This window comes from Nannospalax galili, unplaced genomic scaffold (assembly GCF_000622305.1).
Source record: "Nannospalax galili isolate Female #2095 unplaced genomic scaffold, S.galili_v1.0 scaffold589, whole genome shotgun sequence".
In the NCBI taxonomy this organism is placed as follows: Eukaryota; Metazoa; Chordata; class Mammalia; order Rodentia; family Spalacidae; genus Nannospalax; species Nannospalax galili.
Genome location: NW_008360324.1, coordinates 3,466,113 through 3,477,890, shown reverse-complemented (window position 1 = coordinate 3,477,890; position 11,778 = coordinate 3,466,113). Strand labels below are relative to the sequence as shown.

Below are 11,778 nucleotides of genomic sequence, written 5' to 3'. Positions count from 1 at the left end.
ACTTCCAAACCTGAAAGGATGTGTACCTAGTCCAACAGCTTTAATCCTTTTTTTTGGACAGTTTTCTATAAAGCAGCCTTTGGATTTACATACAAATATCAAGGAGCCGGAGACTGTAGGCATTTCCATGCAGTCAGAATGCACTTGATGCTTATGTCTTCATCCATGTCATAGTCCTCTTTAAATAGTGTTGAGTAGGAATTCTTGAAGGCTCTAGGACTCTAGGCACCCTTACAGGACAGACCTCTGGCTAAGACTGATTTAGTTGGAGAACAGATTTTGAAGTCGAATTTAGTGTGATCTGTTATGATTGCTCATTTTCTAGCAACATTTCCAAAGAAGGCATTTGAGTTAGTGATTTTTGAAGGAAGCAGAGGACTGAACAATAGCTTACTGATCTCAAAAGACTTCAGCACAAGGTGATCTTAAGCACCATGAGGCAGCAGATGGTCTGCTGACTTGGAGGTGGGGATCAAGCTGACGACTGAGCTCTGTCACTAATGAGCTGTTGCTATGTGACCCTGAATATTCTCTAACCAGGCTGTGATTTCCTTGTCTCTAAATGAAGGACTTGAATCAGAGGTCCTGTTCCAGCTCCACCTCCATCAGCTCTGTCCGCTTATTTAATCTGTGCTAATATGTCTCACTTAGAGCGTGTCTTGGCACATTCTTAAGGAACTCCTGTTTTTATCTTGGAAGATGGCCCAAAGACTGAAAGGCATGCAAAGAATTTACCAGAATGTTTTGTTTTGGCCAAGAATGCTCAGGACATTGGCTCATCCTGTATAGTATTCAATGTGCAGAGCTGGTAGTAGTTGGGTTTGGCTATCTGGTAGACCAGGTGCCAATCACTCAGCAGCTTCCAATCAAACAGCTTTCATTGTCAACATTTCTGATGAAGATAAGCACCTACCTTTAAGATGAGAGCAGCATTTGTGTATTTACTAGGTACCAGGCATTATCACAAATATTACAGGAAATTATCTCAACATCCCCAGGTAATCTCAATTACAAGTGAAGATACTGAGGTTAAGAGATAGGCCGTGAGTGCTAACAGAACAGTCTCACACTTTCCTTCCTGTAGCCAGTGGCCATCTGATGTCCACCACCTACCAGATTCTGTTTTCTATGTTCTATGATACCATCCAGATGAGAGCCAGTTCTATAGCCTCATAAAAGTTTGTCACCCCACAGGATCATCTTTTCATGTGCAAGACAAATGTTTAGAATTTTTTAGCCACCTGTCGGCAAACATGTGTCAAATCTGTCTTAGCTTCCATCAGCACTCCCAATTTACTTTCCTTATTGTCAACAAGGGAATACCCTTCCGGTATGCAGGTATTGATTTAAGCCACAATTGACTCCTTGTAAACTCTATGAGATGGGAGCCGGACATCTGGTTTTGATCCACACACTCACAAGAGGTGATACGTCCCAGCATTCCTGAGTCCTAGGATGAAGACTACACAAAATCTAAATGTGAATTAAGAACAAAAATCTCTCCTCAGAGTTTAAAAAGTGACTTTCCTTGATAGGCTAGGGAACTCATGCCATTTAGACTGGGCCAACATTCAGGGGGATTTCTTGCTGAGAGATATGGTTGGGAGGCCGGGATTGCTATAAAGGACTGGGTCCCCAGGTTGTATTTGATGCCAAATAGGGCAGCCCTCCTTGAATGGTGACTGAATGCTCTTGATTTTTCTTTCCTCATCTCCCCACGGTGTCTACCACACACACACACACACACACACACACACACACACACACACACACACGCACGCACATGCACATCCTTCAAGACAGTTGAGGAGCGATGACTTGGTTCCATAGTTTAAAGGTATTTTCACTGTGCAACAGAGAACACTGACCTAATTTCTATTAGATTGTTGGATTGTTTATGCTCAAAATGCATTTATTTACTTTGTTTAAAACTTTTCACCTGTTGGGTAATGCTTTTCCTCTTTAAATAAGAGATACAGCCCTTTTTAAAAGACTGGTTGCCAAAACCTCAAAGTATATTACACCCTCCCCTTCTGTTTCTAGACCTAAGCCCCCATCATTTAAAAATATCTGTCCTCCACCTCTGGCTCCATGTTATCCCTTGAGGAATGTATTTCAAGTTCTCAGTCTGGAATTGGTTCCATCCTGTGTCTAACAGACCTACTCCTACCAGGTCATCAGGTACTTCTACCAGGTTCAAGAGGAAGATGAAGCTGTAAAACCTCACCTGATTGCCCAACAGGTGTGTTCCACCATTAGGAAGGAGCCTAGCCCTCCTGACACCCAGCTGGCTACCTTGAACAGTTTGTCACCTTCCTCCCTCCAAAGGACTCAGACTAACTGTATGATTTTGAGCAGAACACTTTCCCTCCATGGGCCTCCGTTTCCTGGTCTGGAAAAGGAAGGAGTTGGACTCACTGGCTGGTCAAAAGGACCCTGAAGATTGTGACTGTTCAGATGTTCCGTGGCTCTGCTGTTCCCTCCGCCTCACTGTGGCCCATGCCTGGGATTTCCAGGTATTCCTACTGGCCTGGAGTACTTATGTACAGAAATGTGGAGGGGGTGGAGGAGGAAATTAAGTTATGTGATGCCAGATAAGTTATTGAACATATGGATGAGTGCATGTTTATAGAGTGCTGAAGAGGCAAGCTTGCCAGATTTGTGGCGGATCTTGGATTGCTAGCTGGGAGCATGGGGAGAGGTTTATGTGGGATAAAATTGTCTGTGGGTAGCTGAATTCAGTAAGATAAATCCAAAAGATCGCAAGCTATGATCAGGGAGACCAATCTTACCTCTAAGTCTGTCAGAGACTCATTCCAATTGAGACATCCTTGAGGCATCCTGGGTCTCACTTTCCTTGCCTGTTAAAGGACGGAGTTAAAGATTTAAGTGATGACTAAAATGTTTCCTAACTTCTCATAAAATCTGGATGGATGGATGAAATATAAGAGGACAACTTCAAAAGGCATGCATGTGGTAGGAAACACCCTGACGGAACTGATGTGAGTAGTCAGAATAGGCATCTGTTCTTGAATTTGCAATGGCATTTGAGGATGTAGTGTGGTGTGTGTGTGTGTGTGTGTTGTATTTTGAATGCTCAACTCTCCATCTTCACAAGCAATATTAAAATCGTCTTTACATTTTCATTTCACCATTGCCTTCTCTGGGAAGGCTCCCTGCATTTCCACAGAGAGCTGGGGCTTCCTTCCCAACCTCCTCCATGTTATATATTTAGCAGTCTGTGTTTAATTGTATTGTCTTCTTACTAGAGCAGGAGCTTCTTGGGGGATCTGTGCTTGTCATTTTTGTGTCCTCCAACACCTAGACTACTGTCTGCCATAGGAATGCATAGAGTGAATGAATAAGCACACACAAACGCACTAGTGAGTCACCCGTTAGTTTAGTTGTGCAACAGGAGTAGATGGCACCAGGAACTTGGCTCAGAGAGGTGGCCCCTCTTGCCAAGGGTTCAAAGCATTGTCCTCTGTGTCTCTCCTTTTCTCTGTCCCAATGGTAAGATCATAAACGCTGGCTGCTTGCTTGCCAGAAAACCCTGTTCTGGCTCTCTTTAGGACCCTTTCCTCCATGTCTTAACCTGCTTAGCAGTGTGAATTTGGTCTCTTGGTCATGGGGAATTGGGCGTCATTGCACATGAATTAGAGTCATTCTTCTTTAGACACTCAGAAAGCAACTCCAAATACATGTATGAAGATGATTCAGGAAGTGTCTTGTTGGTTGCTCTGTTCTAGCTGTTGGAGAAGATACTGAGGTGAATGGGGCACCGTCCTAGAGGGCTATGGGTAGGGAGAAGGCAGGGTATAAATGGGCTCCAAGGGAGGGAAGGATAAGCATTGAAGGTAGACGGCTGATTCCTTGCTCGGCTGTGGCTTTTTAGTATGAACAAGATAGAGTCCTTTAAGTTCAGGAGCAGGCTAAAGGATCCAGGACCAGTCTTCTCTTCTATATAACAGAGATTTCATTGCTTTTGAATTTCCAGTGCTAGAGCAGGGTTAAGGTGAGGATGCTCAGTGCCTTTGATTCTTCAGGAGCACATAATTTTGGGGATGATGTGTATAGTGCAAGTGCTGGTACCTGGGGGAGGTGTAGCTCATGGTCACCTTTAGAAGTGTTCCACTCTTGCTTGTGGCTTCGGTCAGCATAATGGAAAGGAAATGGGAGGGAGACTGGAGGGCAATGGATTCTCCTTCAAGAGCTGCTTCTCCCCGTTCCCTCCCTGCAGTGTATACTGGCTCTGTGACCACTTCTCACACAGGGACAGACTGCCATCTACTGTCCACTTCTGTCCTTTGAGTCCCTCCTGCTCAGCCAGCTCCTTGTCATTTTCTTTCCTACATCCTGGTTTTAATAGGTCCAGACACCAAGAAGAAATAGACATCAGGTGCTTGTTTAGTTTCTCTGGAATTTAGAAGGGAACCTTTAAAAAACATAACACATCTGTTAGATGGCTTTCTTCCCTGCTTTGTAAAGTGTTATTTGAAGGGCCTGCAAGGCACCTCTCTCTAGAGTCTTCCTAGTCATGAGGTTAGGTAGCAGGAGTACCAGGAGAAAGGCAAGCTCTCACCATCAGTGACCTTGGGGTTTCCTTGGGGTATAGAGAATTGGCCAGTAGACTATAGCACTGTGAATTTGAAATGTGCTGGTGACAAAGACTATAGCGGCTCTGAGATTTGGAGAAAGGTCTTTGCAAGGCATGTGGCTAGGAAAGATGAGTGTGGGCAGCTTGCTCTGAGTCTCCTGTCAGTAACTCCAGTGTTTAGAAGGGGTCTTCTAGAAGCTTTGTGATGTTCTAAGATAGTCCCTAGCTGATCACTGTTTGACTCCAGCACCATGTAGGTGAATTTAGGCACTGTTCAAATGGGAGGGGTGAACTGTTCTATGAAGTCCTTGTGGGCCCTTTTTCTTTACATCTCCTAGATTGTCTTTACAAAAGCATATAGGCATGATGCTGGATTCAGAGCTCCTCTGAAAGAAATTGTTTCAGTGTCATGACTCAAATCTAAAATGCCTTCCCTTTAAAATTCATTCGGCCATTTTTTTTACCTCAATAAGTATTTGAGATTTTGTTGTTGCCATAGATTTTTTTTGTTTGTTTGTTTGATTGATTGATTGATCCTCTTTTTTTTTTTTTGAGATAAGACTTCTCTCTAGCCCAGGCTGACCTGGGACTCACTTTGTATCTGGTGTTGGCCTTGTACTCATAGCAATCCTCCTGCCTCAACTTCCCAAGTACTGGGATGTTGTTTGCCAGAGTCTAATTCAGGACATGGGGCCCATGAACTAATGTAAAGCTGACTGTAGCGTTGAGGGATAGTAAAAACAATGATTGTAACAGTTGTTGAGAGCAATTCTCTGATAACCTTCCTGTAGAATACCGCCCAGGAATTTAAGAAGAAAATGCTGCAGGTAGTTTGTGCCTCAGAGCTCATGGTGGACAAGTCTAAACCTTCCACTATGAAGAATATGGAAATATGACATTCAAGCGAGGGAACTCAGACTTCTTTTCATTAATAGTCACAACTTCTTGAAGCTTCAATTTTCTCTTTTGTAAAATGGCTTAATAAAATTAAACCTTATCTTCACAACATAAGTGGGGTTTCCCATGAGATCATACAAAGGAAACTATGTTTTAAGTTGTAAATTACAAATATATGTCTTGGCTTAACCTGGTATATTTTTCATGTTTGTGGTGCTAGGGATGGAACTCAGGGCCTTGTGTGTACTCGGCAAGCACTCTACCAATGAGCTACATCCCCAGTCCTACTTATACTACTAGTGTATTTCTGTTTCCCCTAAGATAGGCTGGGAAAATATTCCTTGAGGAGCCACTGCAGTACCTACGTGCTCCTGAAACAGAGTCTCAGGGGGTTTCAGGGGGCACTGTAAGAAGTAGGAAGAGCTGACTGCGGTGGCTTTAAAGAAAAACATATTACTCTACTTCTTTCCAATGACATCACTGGGAAATAAGATTCAAGGTTCTGCTCTCTGTGAGGGGTCGCCCGTGGGCAAGAATGCTCATAGTGGTATGTGCTAAGCAAGACACACACCGTTCAGGAGATCTGAATATACTTCATCATGGATTGACCATCCCATCTACAAAACAGGTCCCAGGCTTTGCCTCCAGCCACACTTATTCAGTACCTGCAGAACAGAACTTTCTTCCAGGACCCAAGTACATCTAGTGGCAAACAGATGACCTCCTTTGCACTGATGGACCCTACCTTTTTTTTTTCATTTTCTTACCCTCTTGGAAATCCACATTCTCACTTGTATAGATGGCAGTGCTTGTATATCTTTCAGAATTTTAAGCATTCAAATTCCTTCAAGATAATTCTCTAAATGTCTTCCTTGGGTTCAGTGGTTTGGGGAGTAGAGCGATCGGTTTCTTCACAATGTCGGCCTTCCTACATTGACAGCTGTTTATTCTGATTTCAGCTGGTTTTCTGTGACGTATATTCCACTATGTACCTGAATGTGGCTTCGGTGCTTGGTGTTAGCTTATTAGGTTATCTATGACATCCTGAATGTTTTCGTTCTTGTAGTGATCTCCTCAGGCCTTGAAAATCCCCCTTCTTCTTTCTAAGCCTCGGCAGTTATCAACTGATTTTTAGTGTGTTTTCTGTTACATATGTAGGTGTGCAGGGTGAACTGCAGTGGATATTCAATCTGCTATGTTGACATGGGAATCCCCTCAAAGTTCCTAAGAATGACCCTATCACATTAGAAATAAATATAGTCTGCTACAGTGGGCATCATGGTTAAGACGGGCTGTGCCCCTGGCACAGTGCCTGCCCCATGGCAGGGCTTGGTTTTAAAGAGACGAAACTATTTGGTTAGCTGTGCATTGCTATAATTTAAAACAGATGTTCCATTGAGCATCACCCTGGTATTAAATCCCACCTTGGCCTCTTAGCAGCAGGACTTGGACAATCAGTGTCCTTAAGTATAAAAGAATGAGGATAGATAATCATGTTTATCCCAGTCCTCAACAAGATAGAGTCGGCGCCATCTGAGTCTGGAACATGGTAAGGGTTCAATGAATGTTAGCCAACACTGTCCTGGGATGACTGTTTAGAATATTATTAATTAACTAAAAGGAGAAGTAAAGGATTCAGTGCCATCTTAAGGAATACAATTACAGGACCTCCAGCAAGATTGCATAAGAGACTAAATCAGGAGCCAGGAGACCACTGTCCACCTACATAATTGCATGAACTCTGAGCTCTGAATCCATCTTTCCACCTGGTTCTAGGCTTCCCAAGTGATTCTCCAAGGGCCCCCAATTCCAAATCCCTTACAGAGAGATCCTGATTGGCCTAGCTTGAGTCAGAGGCTCACAGTTCATCAAGCTGTGCACCAGAAAAACAACTTAGCTATATCAAGCCATCAAAATAGAGTCCACTCCAGAGACCCCACTTCCAGCGTATGGGTAATTGTTTTTGGTGCATATAGCCTATAGACTGAAAATGTCCTCCAAAGTTACACATTAAAGTTATCAGTAGACAACGTCATAACCAGAAGCATCTATGAACTTTGTGAAGATTTTCAGGTGAGGTTAGATAGGAGCAGTCCGAAGGTTGTGGGTCCCTCTTGGGCTGCATCAGTCCTTGTGATGAACTATAAGGCAGAGCATCTGCTTGCCTAGCAGGTTTTACCCAAAGGAGGAAAGGAGGTGCTCACCAAAACACAGACTAATATGGGCAACAAATAAACAGACAGCCCAGAACTTCCAGTCAGGAAGAGAAGAGGTTGCCATATTCCTGCAGGACTCTAGCAGTTGCTGAGCCTTAGGGTATAGAAACACTGTCCCTGGCCTTTACCTCTAGATAACAATTTGGTCAGGACCTTTAAAGGGTAAATAAGCATAGAATTACTTCTGCACAGTAGTCCAGGAAGTCGAGACCCCAAGACTGTGTAGGGATGGCAGGTATTTTCAGCCCCTTCACTGGCTGGTGTGAGGGCACAGCACTGGAGCTGGGACACCTTGGCCAAAGCCTGCACCTCTCTCACTGTGCACCTTTGCTATCTCCCACATGCCCACCTTATGCTGTTCTCTAGAAAACACCCCTGGCCTCTCTCTTAAGTTCAAAAAGTGCAATACTCCTTGTAGACGTCCAGTTAACAATTTGTTTGAACCTCCTACTGTTAACTCCTGCCTTTCTCATGCTGAATACCACCTTAAACAGCAAAGGCCCTAGGGATATCCCAATGCTAAAGATTCAGATCCATAAATCCTAGGTAATTAGATAACCAGTTTCTGATCCAGTATGAAGGGTTTTTGTTGTTGTTGTTGTTGTTGTTTTTTCAGTATGAAGATTTTTAATGTGACAAGTTTTTAAAAATCTGTTCAGAATTTGCTGGCTTATTTATTTGCGCACGAGGCCCTGAACCTAAATATTCCACTGTGCTAAGGGTACCGTATGTGCACAATTTCAGTGCCAAAGCTATTCTGCAAGATAGGTATACTTTTCTTAACTTGTGGAGTAGAAACTACTCAGAGAAGCTAAGCAACATGGTAGGAATCCGGAGCCCTGACTGTAAAGCTCGGGAACTGCATGTGTCACACTGGGGTAGATTTTTCTACCACGCCGCCATCTTTATCTCACATAACTCTCTGCAACAAACATACTGCTTCACTAGCTCTAGCAGGAAAATTCTTATTGAAGCCTGTTATCTAATGATACACGCAATTCTCCAGTTAACTCATCAAGCTATTTGCTTTTCCCTCTTCCCTTTGTTTCCTTCATTGTCTGGGATTTTTGTTAATGAACAATTCATTGCTCATGGAAGAAAACGGGGAATAGATCTAATACTTCAGAACACTTGCTTATTCTAATAATTAAGGTATGAAGCTTGGTGTGAGGCTGCAGGCTCTATAACCCCAGCACTAAGGAGGCTGAAGCAGGAAGATCAGGAGTTCAAGGCCAGCCTGGACCACATAGCTAGACTCTGTCCAAGACAACAAACAAAAAACAAGAAATAAACTAGTCATGGTGGTGCACACTTTTGATCCCAGCACTCAGGAGGCAGAGGCAGGTGGATCTCTATGAGATCCAGGCTAGCGTGGTCTACATGGCAAATTACAGGCCAGCTGGGGCTATGGAGAGACCCTGTCTCAAAAAACCACACAAACATACATACATACACACATATATATAAATTTAATTAATTAATTAATTAAATACATACATAAATTAAATAAATAAATTCATAAATAAAATGACTAAAGTGTGACAGAAGACTCTCTGCCCCCTACACATACAGGCCAAGCTTGTTGAAGGTGGCTGCCTTGTTCCAGGTGACGTGCATTTCCTGCTTGAGCTCCTGGGGAGCTCTGCTTTTGTGCAGTTGCTCCTGATGCTGAGGATTCCTTTCCTGCCTCCATGACTGTTACAGGAGCTCTAGCTCATTAGGAAACAGCCCCAAAGCCAGCACACACCTTTGGCTTATCATTTACTGAAATGCACATGCTCACGTCTGTCTGTCTTGCCTGCTACACTCTTAGGGAGTTAGGGCCTTATTCTAGTCACCTTTAAGTCCTTCAAGAAATGTTGGTCACACTGGACTGAACCCCAAGCAAACCTCCAATAGGGCAGGGGATTGTGCAATTTGAAAGATTTTTTTTCCAGCCCCAGTGGGTCTACTACTTTTACCAAGATTATCTTAATTTTTATCTTTTTCTTTGTGTGTGTGTGTGTGTGTGTGTGTGTGTGTGTGTTTGCATTTGCATGTGCATGCCAGTTCACATTTGTACGTGTGTGGGTATATGTATGTGCCCATACATGTAGAGTCCTAAAGTTGAGGTGAGAAGTCTTCCTGGATTGTTCTGTATCTTATTCATTGCGGCAGAGTGTCTCAATTAAACCAGAGCTCAAAAATACAGTAATTTTGCTAGTTAGTTTGTTCTGGGAATCCCCTGTTTCTGCCTTTGGAGGCTGGAATTGCATACAGGCCACCAGACATGGGTTCCTAGTTAGTTTGTTCTGGGGATCCCCTGTTTCTGCCTTTGGAGGCTGGAATTACATACAGGCCACCAGACATTTACATGGGTTCTGAAGAACCAAACTCTGGTCGTCCTCCTTGTGTGGCAAACACTTTAACCACTGAGTCATGTCCCCAGGCTGCTGCTGAGTTTATCTTAACAGCAAAGTTTGTATATGTCTTCAAAGTCTTTTTTATTTCCATGGGAAGTTTTAGCTAGATGGCTTCCAAGGAATACTGGTCAGGTGTATAAAGTCTTAGTTTTCAACTTGTGACTGATATTGGCAGTTAGGGAGCACTCCACTGCCAGGTAATTGTTATATTAGTATCCAGAAAGATTATTTCCTTCTAACCAAAAATATTTAGTAGGTTGGGGGTATAGCTAAGTGGTCAGACCCTTGTCTAACATGCAGGAGGCCTGGGGTTTGATCCCTAGCACTAACCCCAAAGAATCAATAAAGGTAGTTAAGACATGCAGGGGGGCCAGAAGGAGGGCGGGAGGGAGCGAGGGAGGGAGGGCAGTCCTGGGAATATTTAATATGCTCTACTATGAGCTGGTTGCAATAGACAGAGCAGCAAACAGGAACAATTCACCCTCTTCCCCCATGAAGCTTACATTCCAGAAAACAGCATCCATAAACACAAGCAAACAAGTATATAGATACCCAAAATTGTCCTGTGGGGATTGGTATCATGATGAAAACTAAAGTGAAGGCTTGTATGGATAAGACAGAGCAGGAGAGAGGCAGGCTAGATGGTGTAGGCCTTAATGACAAAATACAGAGGGTGTGTGTGTGTGTGTGTGTGTGTGTTGAGTTGTGTTGACTGTGTGATGAACTGGGGTATATGGTAGGATGCTGGCACACACCCCTACTGTCTCCCCCTCAACAGGTCAGGAAGCCAGTGTTTTCTCTTCCCCTCAGGTGTGATATTAAAGCCATTGGTGTAAGGTTAGAACTGGGAACAATACCATTTTATTAACTTTTTCCAAAGTCACTTTGCTTAACTTTGCAAGAGGTAGGCTATGGAAAGAGGTAGACAAGTTTATGCCAATACACTGGGCAAGACAGAGTGGTGATCTTGACTTGGGTGACCAAGAGGGAGGGCTCAAGAAGCCAAGGGACTCGCACTGTTTGGGAGTAGAGCTGGAAGGTTTGACTGGTTCATGAGTACGAGAGGGAGAAAACAATGGGAGAAGGAGCACAGTGTTGCCTTTAGAGATCTATCTCTTCAGAGGAGAGACAGAACATTGTTCTTACTGAGCCCACTCAAAAGACCTCCCTTTCCATGCCTCAGAACTGTGAGCTGTTACCAGGAACACAGAGAAAGAAACAGACTGTTCAGCATGCTTCATTTATCTAATCTGAGAAATGAGCTCTGTCCACTGACCTAATGGCCATAAATTCTGCTTTTAAAAGAGCAGCTCATTCAGTGACCAGCTTCTGAGGGCCTGATATGGTAAGGTATTGTGTTCTATGCTGGTGAGAAATACAAAAATGCATGTTTCCTTACCTCCCAGGATTTACAGCACATGTAGGGAAATCTGACGTCTCCAACCAAATAACACTCAAGATGGAAGTGGTCAGGCCATGAGAAGGGAGCCCATGGATGGCAGTGGGCATTGCAGAGACTTCTGAAAGGTGATGGGTGAGCCTTGGATTGGTTAAGAAAATTGCAGGGGCTAAGGATTACACAGACAGGGGCTCAGAGGTTCAGAGAAGCATGGAGTGGTCAGATCTTGGTGGAGAACGGATTGGAGCTGTGTGGGGTGCTTCCTCT

At 43.6% G+C, this 11,778-nt stretch overlaps 1 protein-coding gene across 6 annotated transcripts in view; it reads left to right on the top strand.

Moving 5' to 3' along the window:
* Ntf3 (neurotrophin 3) overlaps positions 1-11,778 on the top strand; it is a 67,322-nt gene that overhangs the window by 8,104 nt on the left and 47,440 nt on the right. The window contains exon 1 of one of the 6 annotated variants that reach the window (XM_029559849.1): positions 2,419-2,516. The exons of the other annotated variants lie outside the window; for them this stretch is intronic. The gene's annotated coding sequence lies outside the window, so the exon portion shown is untranslated. Of the gene's footprint in view, positions 1-2,418; positions 2,517-11,778 lie in introns of those variants that run through there. 6 annotated transcript variants of the gene reach the window in all.